The 10190-nt window shown below is 42.9% G+C and overlaps 1 pseudogene; it reads right to left on the minus strand.

Annotated features, from left to right (window-relative positions):
* Positions 1-8305: 8305 nt before the first annotated feature.
* LOC126419970 (5S ribosomal RNA) lies at positions 8306-8423 on the minus strand (annotated as a pseudogene).
* Between the last annotated feature and the right edge of the window lie 1767 nt (positions 8424-10190).

Below are 10190 nucleotides of genomic sequence, written 5' to 3' on the forward strand. Positions count from 1 at the left end.
GATAAATCCCTATTTCACCTATTCATCAAATCCTAATATTGTACATAAGTCTTTTCCAGGTGAACTAACTTTATTTTCCCTATAATACTGATACATTATATAGTTGTATGTATCATCTGGGTCCTAAGTTTCTCGTATTCTTCACATCTCAACATTTGCAATATTCCCATTCCTTATTACTCTGCACATACACTGCTGACCACCGTAAATGCAACACCCTGAAGTGAAATTTACACCATGGGTTTGCAGCGATGAGATATGCAACTGATTAGAATTTCAGCGCAGACGCACCTCACGCGCGCCTGTGGCGCCACCTGATAGCGCCATTTAAGGCTTGGCGATTTCGACGAGTGTACGTTCGGCACGTGTGTTTACCTTGTGGTTGTTTCACAAGACGATCAGTTATGCCTCGTAGACAACAGCGAACATCGTTTGATCAAGTATCCGAGTTCGACAGAGGAAGGATAGTGGCTTACCGAGATTGTGGATTATCATACAGAGAAATCGCTAGTCGTGTTGGACGAAACCAAACAACTGTAATGCGGATATGTGACCGTTGGATGCAGGAGGGTACGACGGACCGACGTGGTCGATCGCATTCACCTCGGTGCACCACTGCACGTGCTGATAGGCAAATTGTGCGCATGGCAGTGACGGATCGCTCAGTGACATCCCGAGCCATAGCACAGCACATTGCGTCTGTAACGCACCATCCAGTGTCTGCGCGTACCATTCGACGCCGTTTACAGCAGAGTGGTCTGTCCGCAAGACGTCCACTGCTTCGTCTACCATTGACGCAGAACCACAGACGTCTCAGTCGCCAATGGTGTGATGACAGACGGATGTGGACGGCAGAATGGAATGACGTTGTCTTTACTGACGAGGCACGCTTCTGTCTGCAGCACCACGATGGTCGGATTCGAGTGTGGAGACACCGTGGAGAGAGGATGCTGGACAGCTGCATTATGCACCGCCACACTGGTCTTGCACCGGGTATTATGGTATGGGGCGGTATTGGATACTACTCTCGCACGCCTCTAGTACGCATTGCCGGTACTTTAAATAGCCGGCGCTACATATCCGAGGTGCTGGAGCCAGTTGTCCTTCCTTACCTTCAGGGCTCGGCCACAGCCATATTTCAACAGAATAATGCGCGACCACACGTGGCACGCATTGTCCAAAAGTTCTTCGTCAATAACCAGATTGAAGTGCTTCCCTGGCCGGCTCGCTCTCCGGATCTTTCGCCGATAGAAAACATGTGGTCCATGGTTGCTCAACGAGTGACCCAGATTACATCCCCAGCTGCCACACCAGATGATCTTTGGCAACGTGTGGAAGCTGCTTGGGCTGCTGTACCCCAGGAACACATCCAACGTCTCTTTGACTCAATGCCGAGACGTGTGGCAGCGGTGATCTCCAACAATGGCGGCTACTCTGGCAGGAACCACATGTCACAGACGTCTGTAAACGTAATCATTTGATACTTGGTCAACATGTTATCTACAAAATAAATTTTGTTGTGCTATCTCTTGTCTTTCTTGGTGTTGCATTTACGGTGGCCAGCAGTGTATATTCATTCAACTAAGTTCTCTGCTTGTAACAAATTAATAACTATTTCTGTGTCTGTTACCTCTCAGGCATATCTTTTCTTTTGTTATGACCTCACCTAGCTTATCACTCCTAATTTACCTTTATCCTTCTCATCAGCCACACCAAGAGACATATTAAATTTCTTAAAAGACATCATAGCTGCCATTGACTGTATAAAATATTTATTCTTACGATTCCAATATCTGCCTTATGGTCATTTTCAAGTAACACTGCAAAAGTTACCGAAACACAAAAATACAAAAGTGAAGCACAGGGTGTATATACATAATTAAGAAAACATTTCATTAAGAAAGTAGCTCAATTATACAAATTGGTGAGAAATGTACATTACTTGCATTCTGTCAGAATATAAAACTATCTAACATGAGTACATGTCATCCTCAAAATGCAGCCTTTTGACTGTGAGAGTCTCACAATATCCGATGAGTACGACACTTATTACATCGTAATATGTTGTTAAATATGTACTGAACTGTCAATGTTACCATCATTCTAATAATCTATCACACATACAAGCTCAGGTGCACTCACAACATGTGCAGCTAAGTCCGTTGGCGCGAAAAGACATTTACTAAAGATACTGCTGATGCACATAGCAAAAGTAGTGCACACTAAGGATACAACTTATAAGCTTTATATCGTAAATTCTTTTCATCTGTCGACTTTCATAAGCTTTCTAAATAGTGCTATGCTAGGATAGGATGGGAATATTTATTTATAAGATAATAGAGGATAATACATGTGTTATCTGTTAATAAGCTCTCACATTGACTTAAATGCTCGTAAATGAGATGAAGAAAGATCTCTGATATACACTCCTGGAAATTGAAATAAGAACACCGTGAATTCATTGTCCCAGGAAGGGGAAACTTTATTGACACATTCCTGGGGTCAAATACATCACATGATCACACTGACAGAACCACAGGCACATAGACACAGGCAACAGAGCATGCACAATGTCGGCACTAGTACAGTGTATATCCACCTTTCGCAGCAATGCAGGCTGCTATTCTCCCATGGAGACGATCGTAGAGATGCTGGATGTAGTCCTGTGGAACGGCTTGCCATGCCATTTCCACCTGGCGCCTCAGTTGGACCAGCGTTCGTGCTGGACGTGCAGACCGCGTGAGACGACGCTTCATCCAGTCCCAAACATGCTCAATGGGGGACAGATCCGGAGATCTTGCTGGCCAGGGTAGTTGACTTACACCTTCTAGAGCACGTTGGGTGGCACGGGATACATGCGGACGTGCATTGTCCTGTTGGAACAGCAAGTTCCCTTGCCGGTCTAGGAATGGTAGAACGATGGGTTCGATGACGGTTTGGATGTACCGTGCGCTATTCAGTGTCCCCTCGACGATCACCAGTGGTGTACGGCCAGTGTAGGAGATCGCTCCCCACACCATGATGCCGGGTGTTGGCCCTGTGTGCCTCGGTCGTATGCAGTCCTGATTGTGGCGCTCACCTGCACGGCGCCAAACACGCATACGACCATCATTGGCACCAAGGCAGAAGCGACTCTCATCGCTGAAGACGACACGTCTCCATTCGTCCCTCCATTCACGCCTGTCGTGGGAGGGGGGCTGCGCGATGTTGGGGCGTGAGCGGAAGACGGCCTAACGGTGTGCGGGACCGTAGCCCAGCTTCATGGAGACGGTTGCGAATGGTCCTCGCCGATACCCCAGGAGCAACAGTGTCCCTAATTTGCTGGGAAGTGGCGGTGCGGTCCCCTACGGCACTGCGTAGGATCCTACGGTCTTGGCGTGCATCCGTGCGTCGCTGCGGTCCGGTCCCAGGTCGACGGGCACGTGCACCTTCCGCCGACCACTGGCGACAACATCGATGTACTGTGGAGACCTCACACCCCACGTGTTGAGCAATTCGGCGGTACGTCCACCCGGCCTCCCGCATGCCCACTATACGCCCTCGCTCAAAGTCCGTCAACTGCACATACGGTTCACGTCCACGCTGTCGCGGCATGCTACCAGAGTTAAAGACTGCGATGGAGCTCCGTATGCCACGGCAAACTGGCTGACACTGACGGCGGCGGTGCACAAATGCTGCGCAGCTAGCGCCATTCGACGGCCAACACCGCGGTTCCTGGTGTGTCCGCTGTGCCGTGCGTGTGATCATTGCTGGTACAGCCCTCTCGCAGTGTCCGGAGCAAGTATGGTGGGTCTGACACACCGGTGTCAATGTGTTCTTTTTTCCATTTCCAGGAGTGTATAATACTTTGTGTGCGTATAAATTTTACGAATATGAATGGCGTAAAACGCTCGCCAGCAATCCAATTCACTGTGCAGCACCAAAATTTCTGACAAAACATCACAATGCCTCCACACAAATACAGGATGCATCCTTCAACCAGGTTCTATTATAGCAAAATGGTTCAAATGGCTCTGAGCACTATGGGACTTAACATCTGAGGTCATCAGTCCCCTAGAACTTAGAACTACTTAAACCTAACTAACCTAAGGACATCACACACATCCATGCCCAAGGCAGGATTCGAACCTGCGGCCGTAGAAGTCGCGTGGTTCTAGATTGTAGCGCCTATAACCGCTCGGCCACACGGGCCGGCTATTATAGCAAACAGGACTAAGTAAATATCCATCGAAAATGTTTAAAATTTTTCGATAAGTGTCTAAAATAACTGTACAGTTCTATAAACTACTGTTGAATTAGATTGATAAAATAATCCACATTTTTCGGATACAATGAAATGTCGAGGCTACATTTCATTTATAAAATATACAAAAATAATTGGAGTATGCTTTTCTTCCCTCGTTATAGTCCATAAGCTTTTGTTTACAGTAAAATACACCAGAATTACTGATAAAATTTGTTACTTATGATTTAAGAAAAAACTGCTCTGATAAACCACATAAAAATTGGCGACCTTAAAATACATAAAATAAGAGAATAGATACATTGCAAGCAGTAGCGGACATGTCGTTACACAGTTTCTATTATAATTTTGAAGTATCTACATATTTTTTTTTATTTAATTATTTAAAAATAAAAACCTCGTTTACACGCCTGTGTATACAAAATATCAGGGTGGTAAACTCCCATCAGATGTCAAGGTATTGCGCCTGTAAGCCATTTTACAATCTATCATTTGTACATCAAATGGACTGGAAATTATCTAACAATCTTTTATTTTTTAAATCAGTTTGATCATTAAGTGGGTCATTGGACATAAGCAAACCAAATGGCCTTAAGGCCGAAATTGCAGACGTAACAATAAATATTTTATACAGTCAATGCCAACTATGATGTCTTTTAAGAAATGTTATATGACTGTGAATCCCGACCATGAGAAGATAATCACACATTAAATTATTACTTTATATAAAATTTTACACATTTATGTACAACCTCTAAATAAAAATTTCTTTCGTTCTAAACACTATTCGGTAAACGGTTTCTACCAACTACAAATAAAGGCTTCACTCGCCTTTCTTCAGTCAATAGTTTCACAAAACTCCTGCACCTGTCATACATTGTAAAGACGTTTTACAATCTGACTGACTGGATCATACAAGAGTAGGACTTTTGAATTAGGAATGCTTATGATTTCCCATTGACCCTGGAACAAATTAAATAACTTCCCTACTTCTTTATGAAGCTTAGAGCTTCTGACATGTGTATAAACCATAACTCTATCCCTTATCTTAAATCTAGGAATTAGAGCTGTGTCATTATGCCTCATGAGCCTTGATTCTGCACTGGTTTTTAGATTATCCTCTACTTTTTCCTAGTTAATTTCTATAACTTTTTCATTAACTCTCGGTCATTTTCAGTTAACAATGTTTCACCTTTTACTTCTTTGCCTATGACTTTTAGAAGTACCACTCCCATACTAACATGTGGTAGTTGATTCACTATCGTCTCGAATTTAGGAAGCATATCTGTTTGTTTACTATACCCCTCTGAGCTGTAAGTACAACAAAGATGTCCTATTTCTTTCGTTAGTGTTTCTGCTGCCTTAATTTTGAAATAATGTTTTGATATAAGTACACAATGAATATTGTGGTTGATAAGTAAATTTTTAAAAGACTTACTCGTAAATTGACTACCGTTCTCAGATAAAATACTCTTAGGGTTCCCTATGTTAAGGAAGTAAACTTTCTCCAGACAGCTGGCTACCCTTTTTGCATTTGCACGTTTTAATGGGTAGAGTCTAACGTATTTAGACCAACACTCTAGCACCACAAATGTGTACTGCACACTATCTCTGCTTTTCAGAAATTGACCATAGAAATCGATAGCACACAGATCCCATAATTTCTCAGGTATTATGTGATACACCCGATATTTAACTACAGGTGAAGTATTCTTTACTTCCTGACACAGCTGGCATAAACAGATAACAGTTATAACTATCCCTCACATTGTGAGCATAGAAGAACTAGTTCATACGTTTTAGGCATTTCTTTATGCCGAAGTGCCTATATCCTTGACGTATACATCTTATTAGTTGAATTACACATGTATAGGTGCACTAATTTGTTGACGATTATTCTCTACAGAATGGTTTCAGTATAATACACTATGTGATGCATCTGGACACCTGGCTGAAAATGACTTACAAGTTCGTGGTGCTCTCCATCGGTAATGCTGGAATTCAATACGGTGTTGGCCTACCCTTAGCCTTGATGACAGTTTCCACTCTCGCAGGCAAACGTTCAATCAGGTGCTGGAAGGTTCCTTGGGGAATGGCAGCCCATTCTTCATGGAGTGCTGCACTGAGGAGTGGTATCGATGTCGGTCAGCAAGCCCTGGCACGAAGTCGGCGTTCCAAAACATCCCAAAGGTGTTCTACAGAATTCCGTTCAGGACTCTGTGCAGGCTAGTCCATTACAGCAATGCTCTTGTCGTGCAACCACTCCGCCAAAGGCCGTACATTATGAACATGTGGTCGGTCGTGTTGAAAGATGCAATCGCCATCCCCGAATTGCTCTTCAACAGTGGGAAGCGAGAAAGTGTTTAAAACATCAATGTAGGCCGGTGCTGTGATAGTGCTATGCAAAACAACAAGGGGTGTAAACCCCCTCCAAGAAAAGTACGACCACACCATAACACCACCACCTCCGAATTTTACTGTTGGCACTACACTTGCTGGCAGATGATGTTCACTGTGCACTCGCCGTACCCACACCCTGCCATCAGATTGCCACATTGTATACCGTGATTCGTCATTCCACACAATGCTTTTCCACTGTTCAGTCGTCCATTGTTTACGCTCCTTGCGCCAAGTGAGGTGTCGTTTGGCATTTACCGGCGTGATGTGTGGCTTATGAGCAGCCGCTCGACCATGAAATCCAAGTTTGCTCACCTCCCACCTAACTGTCATAGTACCTGCAGTGGATCCTGATGCAGTTTGGATTTCCTCTGTGATGGTCTGGATAGATGTCTGCCTATTACACATTATGACCCTCTTCAACTGTCAATGGTTTGTGTCAGTCAACAAACGAGGTCGGCCTATACGCTTTTGTGCTGTATGTTTCCACTTCACTACCACATCGGAAACAGTGGACCTAGGGATGTTTAGGAGTGTGGAAATCTCGGGTACAGACGTATGACACAAGTGACACCCAATCACCTGACCACGTTCCAAGACCATGAGTTCCGTGGAGCTCCCCATTCTGCTCTCTCACGATGTCTAATGATTATTGCAGTCGCTGATATGGAGTGCCTGGCAGTAGGTGGCAGCACAATTCACATAATATGAAAAACGTATGTTTTTGGGGCTGTCCAGATAGTTCTGATCACATTGTGTATATCATTACATATTAACCAATTTCCTTTTCCCCCATGGTAAGGATTTCCTGTTTGCATGTTCGAAATAACTTTGTTTACATGTTGAGTATTCGATCAGCGAGTGCTATACTAAGGTGAATACATCTATCTATGGGTAATTCTCTTTGGAACACTTTACATGTGATACCATAGTTTGAAGCATCTGAGGATATAATAAAACCCCCTTAATGTTGGGATGTTGCAGAATAGGAGCATTAACTAAATTTTCTTTGATTTCATCAAACATATCTTTTCCTCCTCACCCTAGCGCCAATGGCTTCGTTTTTTAAAAGTCGCATGATTGTAGGGTAAATAATATGATCTTCAGTTAGAAATTTTCGAAAAAAATTTATCGTACTAGGCAAATATTTTAACTGTTTTTTTTTTAATAATTTGGAGGGTAAGGACAGTTTGCTATGGCCTACACTCTCTTTGGATCCAGACTAATACCTCTAGAATCTATAAGTGCCCAATGAAATTAATCTTCCTTTCACCAAACGACAACTTTGTTAATTTTTTGGTAACGCCCTTTTGGCAAAAGTTCATAAAAACTTCCTCCAATAATTCCTTATGTTCATACCAAATTTTTGAGATCATAAGCGAGTCTTCAACATAGAGATTAATTTTTTGCAATAATTCATTTCCTAAAGCAAGATCTAAAAACTAAACTAAACTAAACTCCTCCCGAACAGGCCATGAAGGCCCAACGGTACCGACCGCGCATCGTGTCATCCTCAGCCAACAGGCATCACCAGATGCGGATATGGAGGGGCATGTGGTCAGCACACCGTTCTGCTGGCCATATATCAGTTTCCAAGACCGGAGCCACAACTTTGCAATCAATTAGCTACTCAGTTTGATTCACAAGGGCTGAGTGCACCCCACTTGCCAACGGCACTTGGCAGACCGGATGGTCACCCATCCAAGTGCTAGCCTTGCCCAACAGCATTTAACTTCAGTGATCTGATGGGAACCGGTGTTGCCACTGCGGCAAGGCCATTGGCAAAGCAAGATCTAACGCTCTCTTAAAAAATGATACTGACACATTTAATACGATGGGTAACACCTTAAATTAGAAGGATCTTCCTTCTAATAAAAATGCAGTATAAGGGGGATATTCTGGATGAAGCGAGATCTTATATACTCAGCCCCATTTAATCAAGCCTCCTTCTGTAATAAACGTTTATCCCTTTCCGTTTGTATTATTTGATTCAGAGTAATGGCATCTGAAACTAAATAGACTTCTCCACTAGGTATCTTTATGACTAGGAAGTCATTATTGTATTCACTATGTGGCCCTTCGACTATGCCTTTTTCCAGCATTTTTTAAAATTTCTAATGTGGCAGCTGCTTTGGTAGTACTTATGAAAATATTTTAGTTTACCCATCTTATACGCCATAAATATTTCCTCCTTAGTTTTCTTTCCCTTTCCTTCTGTGATGGCTACGATTTGAGGTCTGCTTACAGGTAATGATGGACACCTCCAGGATTCTCCACTCCTCTTCAAGAAAAACTGATCTACAATACTAATATTACAGCCAGAATCGATGTCATACACCTTTCCTAAAACTATTGGTTTCACATTACATTGCTAATTAGGAAAGGAGCTCTCTTCCAATAAATTGTCTGTAATAACCTCTCTTCCTGTAAATTAATTACCCCTAAAAACTTGGGCCTGCAATAATCTACTGCTGGGCTGCATTTCATGATTCACAGTAACAAACAATATGTGAGAAGGTAAAACAGCTGTGGGAAATATTCGGTGTAAGTATGTTTTGCTGCAAGTGCATTGGACTTAGGAGTACCATAAGTCCATAATGGAGATGTATGGCTGCAGGCTCGTTAAATGTAAACCAATTCATTGTACTCTAGTATTTCAACTACTGCGAGTGCTTCTTGGATACTACAAGAATGAAAATAGAGTAGCTTAGCGGACCAATGTGTAGTGCTCCCCCTACTGGTGAGGGTACACTCCACAAGCCCAGCCATTGTATATGTGGCGAGGTACATCTTCTGGTGACATCACATGGTCAACCTTTGTTGTCCACTTTTGGGGTACTTCCATACATTTGCTGTCCCATAAGTCTTAAATCACTTGTGTCAGCGTCATCTAGGTCATTTCGAGGGGGGGAACGGGGGGGGGGGGGGAGGATTAAACATTAATAAGAATCAACCTATGCATGGGAGCACATCTGTATGTGGTATAAAGTAAGCAGAATTTTGGTATGAACCGCCCATTTACTTGTAACCAGGCACTCTAAAGTTTCGCCAATACAGGAAGACGAGAAACAGGTCACTATGACGTGGCCTGCTCCTCATCTTTGTGTGGTTTCAGTATAGGTTTGACTTGTCCAATCTTCTATTAGTGTGTTGTTCATCCAGATTTGGTTAAATATCTGTAACAGCTTTGTAAGTGCTACGTCAGTAAGATTTTCTATCATCTGATAGTGGATGTCGTCCTTGTCAGGTGAGGAATTTGCACCTTTTCAGTGTTCTTCATCATTTCTGATACGTAAATGGTACCATGAGGGAATGACTGTGATTCCTGTGCTCTGGAGGACGAAACAGCTGCTTGGCTGCCGACGCTGGCGATATTAAGTTCACAAATCTTCAAACCAGACGTCATTTTCTCAAAAACTTTAATTTTATCCATATGTCAGCAAGACTGATATTATTATTTAAGAATTCACAAAATGTATTCCAGCTGTTATTTTTACAGTCTTCAAACACTCGAAGATGTTTTCTGATACGCAATGAAGTTTTCTACCGT

The sequence above is a fragment of the Schistocerca serialis genome, chromosome 9, assembly GCF_023864345.2.
Source record: "Schistocerca serialis cubense isolate TAMUIC-IGC-003099 chromosome 9, iqSchSeri2.2, whole genome shotgun sequence".
Lineage (NCBI taxonomy): Eukaryota > Metazoa > Arthropoda > Insecta > Orthoptera > Acrididae > Schistocerca > Schistocerca serialis.